Source organism: Chiloscyllium punctatum, chromosome 34, assembly GCF_047496795.1.
Source record: "Chiloscyllium punctatum isolate Juve2018m chromosome 34, sChiPun1.3, whole genome shotgun sequence".
In the NCBI taxonomy this organism is placed as follows: domain Eukaryota; kingdom Metazoa; phylum Chordata; class Chondrichthyes; order Orectolobiformes; family Hemiscylliidae; genus Chiloscyllium; species Chiloscyllium punctatum.
The window spans coordinates 48,862,037-48,883,665 of record NC_092772.1 but is presented as its reverse complement, the minus strand read 5'-3'; the positions used below and the strand labels follow the sequence as shown (position 1 = coordinate 48,883,665).

Sequence of the window (21,629 nt, the reverse complement as noted above, 5' to 3'; positions counted from 1 at the left end):
CAGTGTGTGCAATGGATCTGGGTCGATTGCTCTCTGCAGGGTCGGTGTTGACGAGATTAGAATAAATTAGATTGGCTACAGTGTGGAAACAGGCCCTTCAGCCCAACAAGTCCACATCGATCCTCTGAAGAGTAGCCCGCCCAGACCCGTTTCTCACTGAATAATGCATCGATGACAATTTAGAATGGCCAATTCACTCGACCTGCACGTCTTTGGACTGTGGGAGGAAACCCGAGCAAACCCACGCAGACTCTGGGAGAATCTGCAAACTCGACACGGAATTGACTCCCGACAGTTGGAATCGAGCCTGGGTCCCTAGTAGCGCTGTCAGGCAGCAGTGAGAACCACTGAGCGACTCGTCGGGCGGAATGGCCTGTTTCCAAACTGGAGAGATCCTATGCTTCTGTGATTTCTGTCCAGACATAATTGGGAATTGTCATTCGCTCGCTTGGAGTGACTGGGGACAGCGATCTCAAAGTTAAATCCGTGAACACACACAGCCCCGTTCTTTGCCTGCAGAAAAAAGAAGTTTGTGGATTTCAACTCAACGCTGTAAGTGACAAAAACAGAAGTTGCAGGAAAAGCTCAACAGGTTTGAGAGGAGACAGGTGTCTGTCACTTCAGAGTAATGACCTTGGTGTTTCAGACATCAATTCCCAAGCTCTTGATTGACAAAAACAGCAGCAAGCAGTCAGACCAACAGGGGTTTTCCTGAACTCGACTCGTTCATCCGGTGGTTGGAGGGTGAACGCTCGTGCTGCCAAAGGAGCCGCTTGGACCACAAACTGGCGTGGAGCGATTCCAACAAAGTGCTCCTCAGTCTCATCCCGAGCGTTGAAACAGAGTCGGCTTTGGCCGCGCCGGGCAGCACGGATGACGAGGCCCCAGCGAGATTTGAGCTCACGACGCCTGGTTTACAAGACCAGTGCTCTAACCGCTGAGCTATAGAGCCGGGTGGCGGTGCGCTCAGCGCTCGCGGCTGATTGGTTCACACTGGCTGACTCAAAGCGCTTGGGACACAGGTTCCAATCGAACCTCGCGTCACCGTCTGTGCAGTTTGAACATTCTGCCCGCGCGTGGGTTTGCTCCGGCTGCTCCGGTTACCGCTCTCAGTACAAAGATGTGTAGCGTATGCGGGATTGGCCATGCTTCATTGTCCCATTGTGTCCGGTGATTGTGCGGGCCCGGAAGGGTGGATTAGTCAGCATTCAATGGAGAATGATGCAGTGTGCGCAAGGGATCTGGGTCGATTGCTCTCTGCAGGGTCGGTGTTGACGAGATTAGAATAAATTAGATTGGCTACAGTGTGGAAACAGGCCCTTCAGCCCAACAAGTCCACATCGATCCTCTGAAGAGTAACCCGCCCAGACCCGTTTCTCACTGAATAATGCATCGATGACAATTTAGAATGGCCAATTCACTCGACCTGCACGTCTTTGGACTGTGGGAGGAAACCCGAGCAAACCCACGCAGACTCTGGGAGAATGTGCAAACTCGACACGGAATCGACTCCCGACAGTTGGAATCGAGCCTGGGTCCCTAGTAGCGCTGTCAGGCAGCAGTGAGAACCACTGAGCGACTCGTCGGGCGGAATGGCCTGTTTCCAAACTGGAGAGATCCTATGCTTCTGTGATTTCTGTCCAGACATAATTGGGAATTGTCATTCGCTCGCTTGGAGTGACTGGGGTCAGCGATCTCAAAGTTAAATCCGTGAACACACACAGCCCCGTTCTTTGCCTGCAGAAAAAAGAAGTTTGTGGATTTCAACTCAACGCTGTAAGTGACAAAAACAGAAGTTGCAGGAAAAGCTCAACAGGTTTGAGAGGAGACAGGTGTCTGTCACTTCAGGGTAATGACCTTGGTGTTTCAGACATCAATTCCCAAGCTCTTGATTGACAAAAACAGCAGCAAGCTGTCAGACCAACAGGGTTTTTCCTGAACTCGACTCGTTCATCCGGTGGTTGGAGGGTGAACGCTCGTGCTGCCAAAGGAGCCGCTTAGACCACAAACTGGCGTGGAGCGATTCCAACAAAGTGCTCCTCAGTCTCATCCCGAGCGTTGAAACAGAGTCGGCTTTGGTCGGGTCGGGCAGCACGGATGGCGAGGCCCCAGCGAGATTTGAACTCACGACCCCTGGTTTACAAGACCAGTGCTCTAACCGCAGAGCTATAGAGCCTGGTGGCGCTCCGCTCAGCGCTCGCGGCTGATTGGTTCACACTGGCTGACTCAAAGCGCTTGGGACACAGGTTCCAATCGACCCTCGCGTCACCGTCTGTGCAGTTTGAACATTCTGCCCGCGCGTGGGTTTGCTCCGGCTGCTCCGGTTACCGCTCTCAGTACAAAGATGTGTAGCGTTTGCGGGATTGGCCATGCTTCATTGTCCCATTGTGTCCGGTGATTGTGCGGGCCCGGAAGGGTGGATTGGTCAGCATTCAATGGAGAATGATGCAGTGTGCGAAATGGATCTGGGTCGATTGCTCTCTGCAGGGTCGGTGTTGACGAGATTAGAATAAATTAGATTGGCTACAGTGTGGAAACAGGCCCTTCAGCCCAACAAGTCCACATCGATCCTCTGAAGAGTAACCCGCCCAGACCCGTTTCTCACTGAATAATGCATCGATGACAATTTAGAATGGCCAATTCACTCGACCTGCACGTCTTTGGACTGTGGGAGGAAACCCGAGCAAACCCACGCAGACTCTGGGAGAATGTGCAAACTCGACACGGAATCGACTCCCGACAGTTGGAATCGAGCCTGGGGCCCTAGTAGCGCTGTCAGGCAGCAGTGAGAACCACTGAGCGACTCGTTGGGCGGAATGGCCTGTTTCCAAACTGGAGAGATCCTATGCTTCTGTGATTTCTGTCCAGACATAATTGGGAATTGTCATTCGCTCGCTTGGAGTGACTGGGGACAGCGATCTCAAAGTTAAATCCGTGAACACACACAGCCCCGTTCTTTGCCTGCAGAAAAAAGAAGTTTGTGGATTTCAACTCAACGCTGTAAGTGACAAAAACAGAAGTTGCAGGAAAAGCTCAACAGGTTTGAGAGGAGACTGGTGTCTGTCACTTCAGGGTAATGACCTTGGTGTTTCAGACATCAATTCCCAAGCTCTTGATTGACAAAAACAGCAGCAAGCTGTCAGACCAACAGGGTTTTTCCTGAACTCTACTCGTTCATCCGGTGGTTGGAGGGTGAACGCTCGTGCTGCCAAAGGAGCCGCTTGGACCACAAACTGGCGTGGAGCGATTCCAACAAAGTGCTCCTCAGTCTCATCCCGAGCGTTGAAACAGAGTCGGCTCTGGCCGGGCCGCGCCGGGCAGCACGGATGACGAGGCCCCAGTGAGATTTGAACTCACGACCCCTGGTTTACAAGACCAGTGCTCTAACCGCTGAGCTATGGAGCCGGGTGGCGCTGCGCTCAGCGCTCGCGGCTGATTGGTTTACACTGGCTGACTCAAAGCGCTTGGGACACAGGTTCCAATCGACCCTCGCGTCACCGTCTGTGCAGTTTGAACATTCTGCCCGCGCGTGGGTTTGCTCCGGCTGCTCCGGTTACCGCTCTCAGTACAAAGATGTGTAGCGTTTGCGGGATTGGCCATGCTTCATTGTCCCATTGTGTCCGGTGATTGTGCGGGCCCGGAAGGGTGGATTAGTCAGCATTCAATGGAGAATGATGCAGTGTGCGCAATGGATCTGGGTCGATTGCTCTCTGCAGGGTCGGTGTTGACGAGATTAGAATAAATTAGATTGGCTACAGTGTGGAAACAGGCCCTTCAGCCCAACAAGTCCACATCGATCCTCTGAAGAGTAACCCGCCCAGACCCGTTTCTCACTGAATGACAATCGATGACAATTTAGAATGGCCAATTCACTCGACCTGCACGTCTTTGGACTGTGGGAGGAAACCCGAGCAAACCCACGCAGACTCTGGGAGAATGTGCAAACTCGACACGGAATCGACTCCCGACAGTTGGAATCGAGCCTGGGTCCCTAGTAGCGCTGTCAGGCAGCAGTGAGAACCACTGAGCGACTCGTCGGGCGGAATGGCCTGTTTCCAAACTGGAGAGATCCTATGCTTCTGTGATTTCTGTCCAGACATAATTGGGAATTGTCATTCGCTCGCTTGGAGTGACTGGGGTCAGCGATCTCAAAGTTAAATCCGTGAACACACACAGCCCCGTTCTTTGCCTGCAGAAAAATGTAGTTTGTGGATTTCAACTCAACGCTGTAAGTGACAAAAACAGAAGTTGCAGGAAAAGCTCAACAGGTTTGAGAGGAGACAGGTGTCTGTCACTTCAGGGTAATGACCTTGGTGTTTCAGACATCAATTCCCAAGCTCTTGATTGACAAAAACAGCAGCAAGCAGTCAGACCAACAGGGTTTTTCCTGAGCTCGACTCGTTCATCCGGTGGTTGGAGGGTGAACGCTCGTGCTGCCAAAGGAGCCGCTTGGACCACAAACTGGCGTGGAGCGATTCCAACAAAGTGCTCCTCAGTCTCACCCCGAGCGTTGAAACAGAGTCGGGACTGGCCGGGCCGGGCCGGGCAGCACGGATGACGAGGCCCCAGTGAGATTTGAACTCACGACCCCTGGTTTACAAGACCAGTGCTCTAACCGCTGAGCAATAGAGCCGGGTGGCGCTGCGCTCAGCGCTCGCGGCTGATTGGTTCACACTGGCTGACTCAAAGCGCTTGGGACACAGGTTCTAATCGACCCTCGCGTCACCGTCTGTGCAGTTTGAACATTCTGCCCGCGCGTGGGTTTGCTCCGGCTGCTCCGGTTACCGCTCTCAGTACAAAGATGTGTAGCGTTTGCGGGATTGGCCATGCTTCATTGTCCCATTGTGTCCGGTGATTGTGCGGGCCCGGAAGGGTGGATTAGTCAGCATTCAATGGAGAATGATGCAGTGTGCGCAATGGATCTGGGTCGATTGCTCTCTGCAGGATCGGTGTTGACGAGATTAGAATAAATTAGATTGGCTACAGTGTGGAAACAGGCCCTTCAGCCCAACAAGTCCACATCGATCCTCTGAAGAGTAACCCGCCCAGACCCGTTTCTCACTGAATAATGCATCGATGACAATTTAGAATGGCCAATTCACTCGACCTGCACGTCTTTGGACTGTGGGAGGAAACCCGAGCAAACCCACGCAGACTCTGGGAGAATGTGCAAACTCGACACGGAATCGACTCCCGACAGTTGGAATCGAGCCTGGGTCCCTAGTAGCGCTGTCAGGCAGCAGTGAGAACCACTGAGCGACTCGTCGGGCGGAATGGCCTGTTTCCAAACTGGAGAGATCCTATGCTTCTGTGATTTCTGTCCAGACATAATTGGGAATTGTCATTCGCTCGCTTGGAGTGACTGGGGTCAGCGATCTCAAAGTTAAATCCGTGAACACACACAGCCCCGTTCTTTGCCTGCAGAAAAAAGAAGTTTGTGGATTTCAACTCAACGCTGTAAGTGACAAAAACAGAAGTTGCAGGAAAAGCTCAACAGGTTTGAGAGGAGACAGGTGTCTGTCACTTCAGGGTAATGACCTTGGTGTTTCAGACATCAATTCCCAAGCTCTTGATTGACAAAAACAGCAGCAAGCAGTCAGACCAACAGGGTTTTTCCTGAACTCGACTCGTTCATCCGGTGGTTGGAGGGTGAACGCTCGTGCTGCCAAGGGAGCCGCTTGGACCACAAACTGGCGTGGAGCGATTCCAACAAAGTGCTCCTCAGCCTCACCCCGAGCGTTGAAACAGAGTCGGCTCTGGCCGGGCCGCGCCGGGCAGCACGGATGACGAGGCCCCAGTGAGATTTGAACTCACGACCCCTGGTTGATAAGACCAGTGCTCTAACCGCTGAGCTATGGAGCCGGGTGGCGCTGCGCTCCGCGCTCGCGGCTGATTGGTTCACACTGGCTGACTCAAAGCGCTTGGGACTCAGGTTCCAATCGACCCTCGCGTCACCGTCTGTGCAGTTTGAACATTCTGCCCGCGCGTGGGTTTGCTCCGGCTGCTCCGGTTACCGCTCTCAGTACAAAGATGTGTAGCGTTTGCGGGATTGGCCATGCTTCATTGTCCCATTGTGTCCGGTGATTGTGCGGGCCCGGAAGGGTGGATTAGTCAGCATTCAATGGAGAATGATGCAGTGTGCGCAATGGATCTGGGTCGATTGCTCTCTGCAGGGCCGGTGTTGACGAGATTAGAATAAATTAGATTGGCTACAGTGTGGAAACAGGCCCTTCAGCCCAACAAGTCCACATCGATCCACTGAAGAGTAACCCGCCCAGACCCGTTTCTCACTGAATAATGCATCGATGACAATTTAGAATGGCCAATTCACTCGACCTGCACGTCTTTGGACTGTGGGAGGAAACCCGAGCTAACCCACGCAGACTCTGGGAGAATGTGCAAACTCGACACGGAATCGACACCCGACAGTTGGAATCGAGCCTGGGTCCCTAGTAGCGCTGTCAGGCAGCAGTGAGAACCACTGAGCGACTCGTCGGGCGGAATGGCCTGTTTCCAAACTGGAGAGATCCTATGCTTCTGTGATTTCTGTCCAGACATAATTGGGAATTGTCATTCGCTCGCTTGGAGTGACTGGGGTCAGCGATCTCAAAGTTAAATCCATGAACACACACAGCCCCGTTCTTTGCCTGCAGAAAAAAGAAGTTTGAGGATTTCAACTCAACGCTGTAAGTGACAAAAACAGAAGTTGCAGGAAAAGCTCAACAGGTTTGAGAGGAGACAGGTGTCTGTCACTTCAGGGTAATGACCTTGGTGTTTCAGACATCAATTCCCAAGCTCTTGATTGACAAAAACAGCAGCAAGCAGGCAGACCAACAGGGGTTTTCCTGAGCTCGACTCATTCATCCGGTGGTTGGAGGGTGAACGCTCGTGCTGCCAAAGGAGCCGCTTGGACCACAAACTGGCGTGGAGCGATTCCAACAAAGTGCTCCTCAGTTTCATCCCGAGCGTTGAAACAGAGTCGGCTCTGGCCGGGCCGGGCCGGGCAGCACGGATGACGAGGCCCCAGTGAGATTTGAACTCACGACCCCTGGTTTACAAGACCAGTGCTCTAACCGCTGAGCTATGGAGCCGGGTGGCGCTGCGCTCAGCGCTCGCGGCTGATTGGTTCACACTGGCTGACTCAAAGCGCTTGGGACACAGGTTCCAATCGACCCTCGCGTCACCGTCTGTGCAGTTTGAACATTCTGCCCGCGCGTGGGTTTGCTCCGGCTGCTCCGGTTACCGCTCTCAGTACAAAGATGTGTCGCGTTTGCGGGATTGGCCATGCTTCATTGTCCCATTGTGTCCGGTGATTGTGCGGGCCCGGAAGGGTGGATTAGTCAGCATTCAATGGAGAATGATGCAGTGTGCGCAATGGATCTGGGTCGATTGCTCTCTGCAGGGTCGGTGTTGACGAGATTAGAATAAATTAGATTGGCTACAGTGTGGAAACAGGCCCTTCAGCCCAACAAGTCCACATCGATCCTCTGAAGAGTAACCCGCCCAGACCCGTTTCTCACTGAATAATGCATCGATGACAATTTAGAATGGCCAATTCACTCGACCTGCACGTCTTTGGACTGTGGGAGGAAACCCGAGCAAACCCACGCAGACTCTGGGAGAATCTGCAGACTCGACACGGAATCGACTCCCGACAGTTGGAATCGAGCCTGGGTCCCTAGTAGCGCTGTCAGGCAGCAGTGAGAACCACTGAGCGACTCGTCGGGCGGAATGGCCTGTTTCCAAACTGGAGAGATCCTATGCTTCTGTGATTTCTGTCCAGACATAATTGGGAATTGTCATTCGCTCGCTTGGAGTGACTGGGGTCAGCGATCTCAAAGTTAAATCCGTGAACACACACAGCCCCGTGCTTTGCCTGCAGAAAAAAGAAGTTTGTGGATTTCAACTCAACGCTGTAAGTGACAAAAACAGAAGTTGCAGGAAAAGCTCAACAGGTTTGAGAGGAGACAGGTGTCTGTCACTTCAGGGTAATGACCTTGATGTTTCAGACATCAATTCCCAAGCTCTTGATTGACAAAAACAGCAGCAAGCAGTCAGACCAACAGGATATTTTCCGTGGTCGACTCGTTCATCCGGTGGTTGGAGGGTGAACGCTCGTGCTGCCAAAGGAGCCGCTTGGACCACAAACTGGCGTGGAGCGATTCCAACAAAGTGCTCCTCAGTCTCATCCCGAGCGTTGAAACAGAGTCGGGACTGGCCGGGCCGGGCCGGGCAGCACGGATGACGAGGCCCCAGTGAGATTTGAACTCACGACCCCTGGTTTACAAGACCAGTGCTCTAACCGCTGAGCTATGGAGCCGGGTGGCGCTGCGCTCAGCGCTCGCGGCTGATTGGTTCACACTGGCTGACTCAAAGCGCTTGGGACACGGGTTCCAATCGACCCTCGCGTCACCGTCTGTGCAGTTTGAACATTCTGCCCGCGCGTGGGTTTGCTCCGGCTGCTCCGGTTACCGCTCTCAGTACAAAGATGTGTAGCGTTTGCGGGATTGGCCATGCTTCATTGTCCCATTGTGTCCGGTGATTGTGCGGGCCCGGAAGGGTGGATTAGTCAGCATTCAATGGAGAATGATGCAGTGTGCGCAATGGATCTGGGTCGATTGCTCTCTGCAGGGTCGGTGTTGACGAGATTAGAATAAATTAGATTGGCTACAGTGTGGAAACAGGCCCTTCAGCCCAACAAGTCCACATCGATCCACTGAAGAGTAACCCGCCCAGACCCGTTTCTCACTGAATAATGCATCGATGACAATTTAGAATGGCCAATTCACTCGACCTGCACGTCTTTGGACTGCGGGAAGAAACCCGAGCAAACCCACGCAGACTCTGGGAGAATGTGCAAACTCGACACGGAATCGACTCCCGACAGTTGGAATCGAGCCTGGGTCCCTAGTAGCGCTGTCAGGCAGCAGTGAGAACCACTGAGCGACTCGTCGGGCGGAATGGCCTGTTTCCAAACTGGAGAGATCCTATGCTTCTGTGATTTCTGTCCAGAAATAATTGGGAATTGTCATTCGCTCGCTTGGAGTGACTGGGGTCAGCGATCTCAAAGTTAAATCCGTGAACACACACAGCCCCGTTCTTTGCCTGCAGAAAAAAGAAGTTTGTGGATTTCAACTCAACGCTGTAATTGACAAAAACAGAAGTTGCAGGAAAAGCTCAACAGGTTTGAGAGGAGACAGGTGTCTGTCACTTCAGGGTAATGACCTTGGTGTTTCAGACATCAATTCCCAAGCTCTTGATTGACAAAAACAGCAGCAAGCAGTCAGACCAACAGGGTTTTTCCTGAGCTCGACTCGTTCATCCGGTGGTTGGAGGGTGAACGCTCGTGCTGCCAAAGGAGCCGCTTGGACCACAAACTGGCGTGGAGCGATTCCAACAAAGTGCTCCTCAGGCTCATCCTTAGCGTTGAAACAGAGTCGGCTTTGGCCGGGCCGGGCAGTTCGGATGACGAGGCCCCAGTGAGATTTGAACTCACGACCCCTGGTTTACAAGACCAGCGCTCTAACCGCTGAGCTATGGAGCCGGGTGGCGCGGCGCTCAGCGCTCGCGGCTGATTGGTTCACACTGGCTGACTCAAAGCGCTTGGGACACAGGTTCCAATCGACCCTCGCGTCACCGTCTGTGCAGTTTGAACATTCTGCCCGCGCGTGGGTTTGCTCCGGCTGATCCGGTTACCGCTCTCAGTACAAAGATGTGTAGCGTTTGCGGGATTGGCCATGCTTCATTGTCCCATTGTGTCCGGTGATTGTGCGGGCCCGGAAGGGTGGATTAGTCAGCATTCAATGGAGAATGATGCAGTGTGCGCAATGGATCTGGGTCGATTGCTCTCTGCAGGGTCGGTGTTGACGAGATTAGAATAAATTAGATTGGCTACAGTGTGGAAACAGGCCCTTCAGCCCAACAAGTCCACATCGATCCTCTGAAGAGTAACCCGCCCAGACCCGTTTCTCACTGAATAATGCATCGATGACAATTTAGAATGGCCAATTCACTCGACCTGCACGTCTTTGGACTGTGGGAGGAAACCCGAGCAAACCCACGCAGACTCTGGGAGAATGTGCAAACTCGACACGGAATCGACTCCCGACAGTTGGAATCGAGCCTGGGTCCCTAGTAGCGCTGTCAGGCAGCAGTGAGAACCACTGAGCGACTCGTCGGGCGGAATGGCCTGTTTCCAAACTGGAGAGATCCTATGCTTCTGTGATTTCTGTCCAGAAATAATTGGGAATTGTCATTCGCTCGCTTGGAGTGACTGGGGTCAGCGATCTCAAAGTTAAATCCGTGAACACACACAGCCCCGTTCTTTGCCTGCAGAAAAAAGAAGTTTGTGGATTTCAACTCAACGCTGTAATTGACAAAAACAGAAGTTGCAGGAAAAGCTCAACAGGTTTGAGAGGAGACAGGTGTCTGTCACTTCAGGGTAATGACCTTGGTGTTTCAGACATCAATTCCCAAGCTCTTGATTGACAAAAACAGCAGCAAGCAGTCAGACCAACAGGGTTTTTCCTGAGCTCGACTCGTTCATCCGGTGGTTGGAGGGTGAACGCTCGTGCTGCCAAAGGAGCCGCTTGGACCACAAACTGGCGTGGAGCGATTCCAACAAAGTGCTCCTCAGGCTCATCCTTAGCGTTGAAACAGAGTCGGCTTTGGCCGGGCCGGGCAGTTCGGATGACGAGGCCCCAGTGAGATTTGAACTCACGACCCCTGGTTTACAAGACCAGCGCTCTAACCGCTGAGCTATGGAGCCGGGTGGCGCGGCGCTCAGCGCTCGCGGCTGATTGGTTCACACTGGCTGACTCAAAGCGCTTGGGACACAGGTTCCAATCGACCCTCGCGTCACCGTCTGTGCAGTTTGAACATTCTGCCCGCGCGTGGGTTTGCTCCGGCTGATCCGGTTACCGCTCTCAGTACAAAGATGTGTAGCGTTTGCGGGATTGGCCATGCTTCATTGTCCCATTGTGTCCGGTGATTGTGCGGGCCCGGAAGGGTGGATTAGTCAGCATTCAATGGAGAATGATGCAGTGTGCGCAATGGATCTGGGTCGATTGCTCTCTGCAGGGTCGGTGTTGACGAGATTAGAATAAATTAGATTGGCTACAGTGTGGAAACAGGCCCTTCAGCCCAACAAGTCCACATCGATCCACTGAAGAGTAACCCGCCCAGACCCGTTTCTCACTGAATAATGCATCGATGACAATTTAGAATGGCCAATTCACTCGACCTGCACGTCTTTGGACTGTGGGAGGAAACCCGAGCAAACCCACGCAGACTCTGGGAGAATGTGCAAACTCGACACGGAATCGACTCCCGACAGTTGGAATCGAGCCTGGGTCCCTAGTAGCGCTGTCAGGCAGCAGTGAGAACCACTGAGCGACTCGTCGGGCGGAATGGCCTGTTTCCAAACTGGAGAGATCCTATGCTTCTGTGATTTCTGTCCAGACATAATTGGGAATTGTCATTCGCTCGCTTGGAGTGACTGGGGTCAGCGATCTCAAAGTTAAATCCGTGAACACACACAGCCCCGTTCTTTGCCTGCAGAAAAATGTAGTTTGTGGATTTCAACTCAACGCTGTAAGTGACAAAAACAGAAGTTGCAGGAAAAGCTCAACAGGTTTGAGAGGAGACAGGTGTCTGTCACTTCAGGGTAATGACCTTGGTGTTTCAGACATCAATTCCCAAGCTCTTGATTGACAAAAACAGCAGCAAGCTGTCAGACCAACAGGGTTTTTTCTGAGCTCGACTCGTTCATCCGGTGGTTGGAGGGTGAACGCTCGTGCTGCCAAAGGAGCCGTTTGGACCACAAACTGGCGTGGAGCGATTCCAACAAAGTGCTCCTCAGTCTCATCCCGAGCGTTGAAACAGAGTCGGCTTTGGCCGGGCCGGGCAGCACGGATGACGAGGCCCCAGTGAGATTTGAACTCACGACCCCTGGTTTACAAGACCAGTACTCTAACCGCTGAGCTACGGAGCCGGGTGGCGCCACGCACAGCGCTCGCGGCTGATTGGTTCACACTGGCTGACTCAAAGCGCTTGGGACACAGGTTCCAATCGACCCTCGCGTCACCGTCTGTGCAGTTTGAACATTCTGCCCGCGCGTGGGTTTGCTCCGGCTGCTCCGGTTACCGCTCTCAGTACAAAGATGTGTAGCGTTTGCGGGATTGGCCATGCTTCATTGTCCCATTGTGTCCGGTGATTGTGCGGGCCCGGAAGGGTGGATTAGTCAGCATTCAATGGAGAATGATGCAGTGTGTGCAATGGATCTGGGTCGATTGCTCTCTGCAGGGTCGGTGTTGACGAGATTAGAATAAATTAGATTGGCTACAGTGTGGAAACAGGCCCTTCAGCCCAACAAGTCCACATCGATCCTCTGAAGAGTAGCCCGCCCAGACCCGTTTCTCACTGAATAATGCATCGATGACAATTTAGAATGGCCAATTCACTCGACCTGCACGTCTTTGGACTGTGGGAGGAAACCCGAGCAAACCCACGCAGACTCTGGGAGAATGTGCAAACTCGACACGGAATCGACTCCCGACAGTTGGAATCGAGCCTGGGTCCCTAGTAGCGCTGTCAGGCAGCAGTGAGAACCACTGAGCGACTCGTCGGGCGGAATGGCCTGTTTCCAAACTGGAGAGATCCTATGCTTCTGTGATTTCTGTCCAGACATAATTGGGAATTGTCATTCGCTCGCTTGGAGTGACTGGGGTCAGCGATCTCAAAGTTAAATCCGTGAACACACACAGCCCCGTTCTTTGCCTGCAGAAAAATGTAGTTTGTGGATTTCAACTCAACGCTGTAAGTGACAAAAACAGAAGTTGCAGGAAAAGCTCAACAGGTTTGAGAGGAGACAGGTGTCTGTCACTTCAGGGTAATGACCTTGGTGTTTCAGACATCAATTCCCAAGCTCTTGATTGACAAAAACAGCAGCAAGCAGTCAGACCAACAGGGGTTTTCCTGAGCTCGACTCGCTCATCCGGTGGTTGGAGGGTGAACGCTCGTGCTGCCAAAGGAGCCGCTTGGACCACAAACTGGCGTGGAGCGATTCCAACAAAGTGCTCCTCAGTCTCACCCCGAGCGTTGAAACAGAGTCGGGACTCGCCGGGCCGGGCCGGGCAGCACGGATGACGAGGCCCCAGTGAGATTTGAACTCACGACCCCTGGTTTACAAGACCAGTGCTCTAACCGCTGAGCAATAGAGCCGGGTGGCGCTGCGCTCAGCGCTCGCGGCTGATTGGTTCACACTGGCTGACTCAAAGCGCTTGGGACACAGGTTCTAATCGACCCTCGCGTCACCGTCTGTGCAGTTTGAACATTCTGCCCGCGCGTGGGTTTGCTCCGGCTGCTCCGGTTACCGCTCTCAGTACAAAGATGTGTAGCGTTTGCGGGATTGGCCATGCTTCATTGTCCCATTGTGTCCGGTGATTGTGCGGGCCCGGAAGGGTGGATTAGTCAGCATTCAATGGAGAATGATGCAGTGTGCGAAATGGATCTGGGTCGATTGCTCTCTGCAGGGTCGGTGTTGACGAGATTAGAATAAATTAGATTGGCTACAGTGTGGAAACAGGCCCTTCAGCCCAACAAGTCCACATCGATCCTCTGAAGAGTAACCCGCCCAGACCCGTTTCTCACTGAATAATGCATCGATGACAATTTAGAATGGCCAATTCACTCGACCTGCACGTCTTTGGACTGTGGGAGGAAACCCGAGCAAACCCACGCAGACTCTGGGAGAATGTGCAAACTCGACACGGAATCGACTCCCGACAGTTGGAATCGAGCCTGGGTCCCTAGTAGCGCTGTCAGGCAGCAGTGAGAACCACTGAGCGACTCGTCGGGCGGAATGGCCTGTTTCCAAACTGGAGAGATCCTATGCTTCTGTGATTTCTGTCCAGACATAATTGGGAATTGTCATTCGCTCGCTTGGAGTGACTGGGGTCAGCGATCTCAAAGTTAAATCCGTGAACACACACAGCCCCGTTCTTTGCCTGCAGAAAAATGTAGTTTGTTGATTTCAACTCAAAGCTGTAAGTGACAAAAACAGAAGTTGCAGGAAAAGCTCAACAGGTTTGAGAGGAGACAGGTGTCTGTCACTTCAGGGTAATGACCTTGCTGTTTCAGACATCAATTCCCAAGCTCTTGATTGACAAAAACAGCAGCAAGCAGTCAGACCAACAGGGTTTTTCCTGAGCTCGACTCGTTCATCCGGTGGTTGGATGGTGAAGGCTCGTGCTGCCAAAGGAGCCGCTTGGACCACAAACTGGCGTGGAGCGATTCCAACAAAGTGCTCCCCAGTCTCATCCCGAGCGTTGAAACAGAGTCGGCTCTGGCCGGGCCGGGCAGCACGGATGACGAGGCCCCAGTGAGACTTGAACTCACGACCCCTGATTTACAAGACCAGTGCTCTAACCGCTGAGCTATGGAGCCGGGTGGCGCGGCGCTCAGCGCTCGCGGCTGATTGGTTCACACTGGCTGACTCAAAGCGCTTGGGACACAGGTTCCAATCGACCCTCGCGTCACCGTCTGTGCAGTTTGAACATTCTGCCCGCGCGTGGGTTTGCTCCGGCTGCTCCGGTTACCGCTCTCAGTACAAAGATGTGTAGCGTTTGCGGGATTGGCCATGCTTCATTGTCCCATTGTGTCCGGTGATTGTGCGGGCCCGGAAGGGTGGATTGGTCAGCATTCAATGGAGAATGATGCAGTGTGCGAAATGGATCTGGGTCGATTGCTCTCTGCAGGGTCGGTGTTGACGAGATTAGAATAAATTAGATTGGCTACAGTGTGGAAACAGGCCCTTCAGCCCAACAAGTCCACATCGATCCTCTGAAGAGTAACCCGCCCAGACCCGTTTCTCACTGAATAATGCATCGATGACAATTTAGAATGGCCAATTCACTCGACCTGCACGTCTTTGGACTGTGGGAGGAAACCCGAGCAAACCCACGCAGACTCTGGGAGAATGTGCAAACTCGACACGGAATCGACTCCCGACAGTTGGAATCGAGCCTGGGTCCCTAGTAGCGCTGTCAGGCAGCAGTGAGAACCACTGAGCGACTCGTCGGGCGGAATGGCCTGTTTCCAAACTGGAGAGATCCTATGCTTCTGTGATTTCTGTCCAGACATAATTGGGAATTGTCATTCGCTCGCTTGGAGTGACTGGGGACAGCGATCTCAAAGTTAAATCCGTGAACACACACAGCCCCGTTCTTTGCCTGCAGAAAAAAGAAGTTTGTGGATTTCAACTCAACGCTGTAATTGACAAAAACAGAAGTTGCAGGAAAAGCTCAACAGGTTTGAGAGGAGACTGGTGTCTGTCACTTCAGGGTAATGACCTTGGTGTTTCAGACATCAATTCCCAAGCTCTTGATTGACAAAAACAGCAGCAAGCAGTCAGACCAACAGGGTTTTTCCTGAACTCGACTCGTTCATCCAGTGGTTGGAGGGTGAATGCTCGTGCTGCCGAAGGAGCCGCTTGGACCACAAACTGGCGTGGAGCGATTCTAACAAAGTGCTCCTCAGTCTCATCCCGAGCGTTGAAACAGAGTCGGCTTTGGTCGGGCCGGGCAGCACGGATGACGAGGCCCCAGTGAGATTTGAACTCACGACCCCTGGTTGATAAGACTAGTGCTCTAACCGCTGAGCTATGGAGCCGGGTGGCGCTGCGCTCCGCGCTCGCGGCTGATTGGTTCACACTGGCTGACTCAAAGCGCTTGGGACACAGGTTCCAATCGACCCTCGCGTCACCGTCTGTGCAGTTTGAACATTCTGCCCGCGCGTGGGTTTGCTCCGGCTGCTCCGGTTACCGCTCTCAGTACAAAGATGTGTAGCGTTTGCGGGATTGGCCATGCTTCATTGTCCCATTGTGTCCGGTGATTGTGCGGGCCCGGAAGGGTGGATTGGTCAGCATTCAATGGAGAATGATGCAGTGTGCGAAATGGATCTGGGTCGATTGCTCTCTGCAGGGTCGGTGTTGACGAGATTAGAATAAATTAGATTGGCTACAGTGTGGAAACAGGCCCTTCAGCCCAACAAGTCCACATCGATCCTCTGAAGAGTAACCCGCCCAGACCCGTTTCTCACTGAATAATGCATCGATGACAATTTAGAATGGCCAATTCACTCGACCTGCACGTCTTTGGACTGTGGGAGGAAACCCGAGCAAACCCACGCAGACTCTGGGAGAATGTGCAAACTCGACACGGAATCGACTCCCGACAGTTGGAATCGAGCCTGGGTCCCTAGTAGCGCTGTGAGGCAGCAGTGAGAACCACTGAGCGACTCGTTGGGCGGAATGGCCTGTTTCCAAACTGGAGAGATCCTATGCTTCTGTGATTTCTGTCCAGACATAATTGGGAATTGTCATTCGCTCGCTTGGAGTGACTGGGGTCAGCGATCTCAAAGTTAAATCCGTGAACACACACAGCCCCGTTCTTTGCCTGCAGAAAAATGTAGTTTGTTGATTTCAACTCAAAGCTGTAAGTGACAAAAACAGAAGTTGCAGGAAAAGCTCAACAGGTTTGAGAGGAGACAGGTGTCTGTCACTTCAGGGTAATGACCTTGCTGTTTCAGACATCAATTCCCAAGCTCTTGATTGACAAAAACAGCAGCAAGCAGTCAGACCAACAGGGTTTTTCCTGAGCTCGACTCGTTCATCCGGTGGTTGGAGGGTGAAGGCTCGTGCTGCCAAAGGAGCCGCTTGGACCACAAACTGGCGTGGAGCGATTCCAACAAAGTGCTCCCCAGTCTCATCCCGAGCGTTGAAATAGAGTCGGCTCTGGCCGGGCCGGGCAGCACGGATGACGAGGCCCCAGTGAGACTTGAACTCACGACCCCTGATTTACAAGACCAGTGCTCTAACCGCTGAGCTATGGAGCCGGGTGGCGCGGCGCTCAGCGCTCGCGGCTGATTGGTTCACACTGGCTGACTCAAAGCGCTTGGGACACAGGTTCCAATCGACCCTCGCGTCACCGTCTGTGCAGTTTGAACATTCTGCCCGCGCGTGGGTTTGCTCCGGCTGCTCCGGTTACCGCTCTCAGTACAAAGATGTGTAGCGTTTGCGGGATTGGCCATGCTTCATTGTCCCATTGTGTCCGGTGATTGTGCGGGCCCGGAAGGGTGGATTAGTCAGCATTCAATGGAGAATGATGCAGTGTGCGCAAAGGATCTGGGTCGATTGCTCTCTGCAGGGTCGGTGTTGACGAGATTAGAATAAATTAGATTGGCTACAGTGTGGAAACAGGCCCTTCAGCCCAACAAGTCCACATCGATCCTCTTAAGAGTAACCCGCCCAGACCCGTTTCTCACTGAATAATGCATCGATGACAATTTAGAATGGCCAATTCACTCGACCTGCACGTCTTTGGACTGTGGGAGGAAACCCGAGCAAACCCACGCAGACTCTGGGAGAATGTGCAAACTCGACACGGAATCGACTCCCGACAGTTGGAATCGAGCCTGGGTCCCTAGTAGCGCTGTCAGGCAGCAGTGAGAACCACTGAGCGACTCGTCGGGCGGAATGGCCTGTTTCCAAACTGGAGAGATCCTATGCTTCTGTGATTTCTGTCCAGACATAATTGGGAATTGTCATTCGCTCGCTTGGAGTGACTGGGGTCAGCGATCTCAAAGTTAAATCCGTGAACACACACAGCCCCGTTCTTTGCCTGCAGAAAAAACAAGTTTGTGGATTTCAACTCAACGCTGTAAGTGACAAAAACAGAAGTTGCAGGAAAAGCTCAACAGGTTTGAGAGGAGACAGGTGTCTGTCACTTCAGGGTAATGACCTTGGTGTTTCAGACATCAATTCCCAAGCTCTTGATTGACAAAAACAGCAGCAAGCAGTCAGACCAACAGGGGTTTTCCTGAGCTCGACTCGTTCATCCGGTGGTTGGAGGGTGAACGCTCGTGCTGCCAAAGGAGCCGCTTGGACCACAAACTGGCGTGGAGCGATTCCAACAAAGTGCTCCTCAGTCTCACCCCGAGCGTTGAAACAGAGTCGGGACTGGCCGGGCCGGGCCGGGCAGCACGGATGACGAGGCCCCAGTGAGATTTGAACTCACGACCCCTGGTTTACGAGACCAGTGCTCTAACCGCTGAGCAATAGAGCCGGGTGGCGCTGCGCTCAGCGCTCGCGGCTGATTGGTTCACACTGGCTGACTCAAAGCGCTTGGGACACAGGTTCTAATCGACCCTCGCGTCACCGTCTGTGCAGTTTGAACATTCTGCCCGCGCGTGGGTTTGCTCCGGCTGCTCCGGTTACCGCTCTCAGTACAAAGATGTGTAGCGTTTGCGGGATTGGCCATGCTTCATTGTCCCATTGTGTCCGGTGATTGTGCGGGCCCGGAAGGGTGGATTAGTCAGCATTCAATGGAGAATGATGCAGTGTGCGCAATGGATCTGGGTCGATTGCTCTCTGCAGGGTCGGTGTTGACGAGATTAGAATAAATTAGATTGGCTACAGTGTGGAAACAGGCCCTTCAGCCCAACAAGTCCACATCGATCCTCTGAAGAGTAACCCGCCCAGACCCGTTTCTCACTGAATAATGCATCGATGACAATTTAGAATGGCCAATTCACTCGACCTGCACGTCTTTGGACTGTGGGAGGAAACCCGAGCAAACCCACGCAGACTCTGGGAGAATGTGCAAACTCGACACGGAATCGACTCCCGACAGTTGGAATCGAGCCTGGGTCCCTAGTAGCGCTGTCAGGCAGCAGTGAGAACCACTGAGCGACTCGTCGGGCGGAATGGCCTGTTTCCAAACTGGAGAGATCCTATGCTTCTGTGATTTCTGTCCAGACATAATTGGGAATTGTCATTCGCTCGCTTGGAGTGACTGGGGACAGCGATCTCAAAGTTAAATCCGTGAACACACACAGCCCCGTTCTTTGCCTGCAGAAAAAAGAAGTTTGTGGATTTCAACTCAACGCTGTAATTGACAAAAACAGAAGTTGCAGGAAAAGCTCAACAGGTTTGAGAGGAGACAGGTGTCTGTCACTTCAGGGTAATGACCTTGGTGTTTCAGACATCAATTCCCAAGCTCTTGATTGACAAAAACAGCAGCAAGCTGTCAGACCAACAGGGTTTTTCCTGAACTCGACTCGTTCATCCGGTGGTTGGAGGGTGAACGCTCGTGCTGCCAAAGGAGCCGCTTAGACCACAAACTGGCGTGGAGCGATTCCAACAAAGTGCTCCTCAGTCTCATCCCGAGCGTTGAAACAGAGTCGGCTTTGGTCGGGCCGGGCAGCACGGATGACGAGGCCCCAGTGAGATTTGAACTCACGACCCCTGGTTGATAAGACTAGTGCTCTAACCGCTGAGCTATGGAGCCGGGTGGCGCTGCGCTCCGCGCTCGCGGCTGATTGGTTCACACTGGCTGACTCAAAGCGCTTGGGACACAGGTTCCAATCGACCCTCGCGTCACCGTCTGTGTAGTTTGAACATTCTGCCCGCGCGTGGGTTTGCTCCGGCTGCTCCGGTTACCGCTCTCAGTACAAAGATGTGTAGCGTTTGCGGGATTGGCCATGCTTCATTGTCCCATTGTGTCCGGTGATTGTGCGGGCCCGGAAGGGTGGATTAGTCAGCATTCAATGGAGAATGATGCAGTGTGCGCAATGGATCTGGGTCGATTGCTCTCTGCAGGATCGGTGTTGACGAGATTAGAATAAATTAGATTGGCTACAGTGTGGAAACAGGCCCTTCAGCCCAACAAGTCCACATCGATCCTCTGAAGAGTAACCCGCCCAGACCCGTTTCTCACTGAATGACAATCGATGACAATTTAGAATGGCCAATTCACTCGACCTGCACGTCTTTGGACTGTGGGAGGAAACCCGAGCAAACCCACGCAGACTCTGGGAGAATGTGCAAACTCGACACGGAATCGACTCCCGACAGTTGGAATCGAGCCTGGGTCCCTAGTAGCGCTGTCAGGCAGCAGTGAGAACCACTGAGCGACTCGTCGGGCGGAATGGCCTGTTTCCAAACTGGAGAGATCCTATGCTTCTGTGATTTCTGTCCAGACATAATTGGGAATTGTCATTCGCTCGCTTGGAGTGACTGGGGTCAGCGATCTCAAAGTTAAATCCGTGAACACACACAGCCCCGTTCTTTGCCTGCAGAAAAAAGAAGTTTGTGGATTTCAACTCAACGCTGTAAGTGACAAAAACAGAAGTTGCAGGAAAAGCTCAACAGGTTTGAGAGGAGACAGGTGTCTGTCACTTCAGGGTAATGACCTTGGTGTTTCAGACATCAATTCCCAAGCTCTTGATTGACAAAAACAGCAGCAAGCAGTCAGACCAACAGGGTTTTTCCTGAACTCGACTCGTTCATCCGGTGGTTGGAGGGTGAACGCTCGTGCTGCCAAGGGAGCCGCTTGGACCACAAACTGGCGTGGAGCGATTCCAACAAAGTGCTCCTCAGCCTCACCCCGAGCGTTGAAACAGAGTCGGCTCTGGCCGGGCCGCGCCGGGCAGCACGGATGACGAGGCCCCAGTGAGATTTGAACTCACGACCCCTGGTTGATAAGACCAGTGCTCTAACCGCTGAGCTATGGAGCCGGGTGGCGCTGCGCTCCGCGCTCGCGGCTGATTGGTTCACACTGGCTGACTCAAAGCGCTTGGGACACAGGTTCCAATCGAGCCTCGCGTCACCGTCTGTGCAGTTTGAACATTCTGCCCGCGCGTGGGTTTGCTCCGGCTGCTCCGGTTACCGCTCTCAGTACAAAGATGTGTAGCGTTTGCGGGATTGGCCATGCTTCATTGTCCCATTGTGTCCGGTGATTGTGCGGGCCCGGAAGGGTGGATTAGTCAGCATTCAATGGAGAATGATGCAGTGTGCGCAATGGATCTGGGTCGATTGCTCTCTGCAGGGCCGGTGTTGACGAGATTAGAATAAATTAGATTGGCTACAGTGTGGAAACAGGCCCTTCAGCCCAACAAGTCCACATCGATCCTCTGAAGAGTAACCCGCCCAGACCCGTTTCTCACTGAATAATGCATCGATGACAATTTAGAATGGCCAATTCACTCGACCTGCACGTCTTTGGACTGTGGGAGGAAACCCGAGCAAACCCACGCAGACTCTGGGAGAATGTGCAAACTCGACACGGAATCGACTCCCGACAGTTGGAATCGAGCCTGGGTCCCTAGTAGCGCTGTCAGGCAGCAGTGAGAACCACTGAGCGACTCGTCGGGCGGAATGGCCTGTTTCCAAACTGGAGAGATCCTATGCTTCTGTGATTTCTGTCCAGACATAATTGGGAATTGTCATTCGCTCGCTTGGAGTGACTGGGGTCAGCGATCTCAAAGTTAAATCCATGAACACACACAGCCCCGTTCTTTGCCTGCAGAAAAAAGAAGTTTGAGGATTTCAACTCAACGCTGTAAGTGACAAAAACAGAAGTTGCAGGAAAAGCTCAACAGGTTTGAGAGGAGACAGGTGTCTGTCACTTCAGGGTAATGACCTTGGTGTTTCAGACATCAATTCCCAAGCTCTTGATTGACAAAAACAGCAGCAAGCAGTCAGACCAACAGGGGTTTTCCTGAGCTCGACTCATTCATCCGGTGGTTGGAGGGTGAACGCTCGTGCTGCCAAAGGAGCCGCTTGGACCACA

The 21,629-nt window shown here is 53.0% G+C and overlaps 17 non-coding genes across 17 annotated transcripts; all 17 read right to left on the bottom strand.

The window, feature by feature from the left end:
* Positions 1-879: 879 nt before the first annotated feature.
* Positions 880-952, bottom strand: trnat-ugu (transfer RNA threonine (anticodon UGU)). Its single transcript has one exon. It is a non-coding gene; the product is annotated as a tRNA-Thr (tRNA).
* Positions 953-2,103: 1,151 nt separating this feature from the next.
* trnat-ugu (transfer RNA threonine (anticodon UGU)) lies at positions 2,104-2,176 on the bottom strand. Its single transcript has one exon. It is a non-coding gene; the product is annotated as a tRNA-Thr (tRNA).
* Positions 2,177-3,332: 1,156 nt separating this feature from the next.
* On the bottom strand, positions 3,333-3,405 carry trnat-ugu (transfer RNA threonine (anticodon UGU)). The gene has a single exon. It is a non-coding gene; the product is annotated as a tRNA-Thr (tRNA).
* A 1,155-nt stretch (positions 3,406-4,560) lies between these two features.
* On the bottom strand, positions 4,561-4,633 carry trnat-ugu (transfer RNA threonine (anticodon UGU)). The gene has a single exon. It is a non-coding gene; the product is annotated as a tRNA-Thr (tRNA).
* Positions 4,634-5,789: 1,156 nt separating this feature from the next.
* Positions 5,790-5,862, bottom strand: trnai-uau (transfer RNA isoleucine (anticodon UAU)). The gene has a single exon. It is a non-coding gene; the product is annotated as a tRNA-Ile (tRNA).
* A 1,156-nt stretch (positions 5,863-7,018) lies between these two features.
* On the bottom strand, positions 7,019-7,091 carry trnat-ugu (transfer RNA threonine (anticodon UGU)). The gene has a single exon. It is a non-coding gene; the product is annotated as a tRNA-Thr (tRNA).
* A 1,156-nt stretch (positions 7,092-8,247) lies between these two features.
* trnat-ugu (transfer RNA threonine (anticodon UGU)) lies at positions 8,248-8,320 on the bottom strand. Its single transcript has one exon. It is a non-coding gene; the product is annotated as a tRNA-Thr (tRNA).
* A 1,151-nt stretch (positions 8,321-9,471) lies between these two features.
* Positions 9,472-9,544, bottom strand: trnat-ugu (transfer RNA threonine (anticodon UGU)). Its single transcript has one exon. It is a non-coding gene; the product is annotated as a tRNA-Thr (tRNA).
* A 1,151-nt stretch (positions 9,545-10,695) lies between these two features.
* On the bottom strand, positions 10,696-10,768 carry trnat-ugu (transfer RNA threonine (anticodon UGU)). Its single transcript has one exon. It is a non-coding gene; the product is annotated as a tRNA-Thr (tRNA).
* A 1,151-nt stretch (positions 10,769-11,919) lies between these two features.
* On the bottom strand, positions 11,920-11,992 carry trnat-ugu (transfer RNA threonine (anticodon UGU)). Its single transcript has one exon. It is a non-coding gene; the product is annotated as a tRNA-Thr (tRNA).
* Positions 11,993-13,148: 1,156 nt separating this feature from the next.
* On the bottom strand, positions 13,149-13,221 carry trnat-ugu (transfer RNA threonine (anticodon UGU)). Its single transcript has one exon. It is a non-coding gene; the product is annotated as a tRNA-Thr (tRNA).
* Positions 13,222-14,372: 1,151 nt separating this feature from the next.
* Positions 14,373-14,445, bottom strand: trnat-ugu (transfer RNA threonine (anticodon UGU)). Its single transcript has one exon. It is a non-coding gene; the product is annotated as a tRNA-Thr (tRNA).
* Positions 14,446-15,596: 1,151 nt separating this feature from the next.
* On the bottom strand, positions 15,597-15,669 carry trnai-uau (transfer RNA isoleucine (anticodon UAU)). The gene has a single exon. It is a non-coding gene; the product is annotated as a tRNA-Ile (tRNA).
* A 1,151-nt stretch (positions 15,670-16,820) lies between these two features.
* trnat-ugu (transfer RNA threonine (anticodon UGU)) lies at positions 16,821-16,893 on the bottom strand. The gene has a single exon. It is a non-coding gene; the product is annotated as a tRNA-Thr (tRNA).
* Positions 16,894-18,049: 1,156 nt separating this feature from the next.
* On the bottom strand, positions 18,050-18,122 carry trnat-cgu (transfer RNA threonine (anticodon CGU)). Its single transcript has one exon. It is a non-coding gene; the product is annotated as a tRNA-Thr (tRNA).
* A 1,151-nt stretch (positions 18,123-19,273) lies between these two features.
* Positions 19,274-19,346, bottom strand: trnai-uau (transfer RNA isoleucine (anticodon UAU)). Its single transcript has one exon. It is a non-coding gene; the product is annotated as a tRNA-Ile (tRNA).
* A 1,155-nt stretch (positions 19,347-20,501) lies between these two features.
* trnai-uau (transfer RNA isoleucine (anticodon UAU)) lies at positions 20,502-20,574 on the bottom strand. The gene has a single exon. It is a non-coding gene; the product is annotated as a tRNA-Ile (tRNA).
* Positions 20,575-21,629: the final 1,055 nt, after the last annotated feature.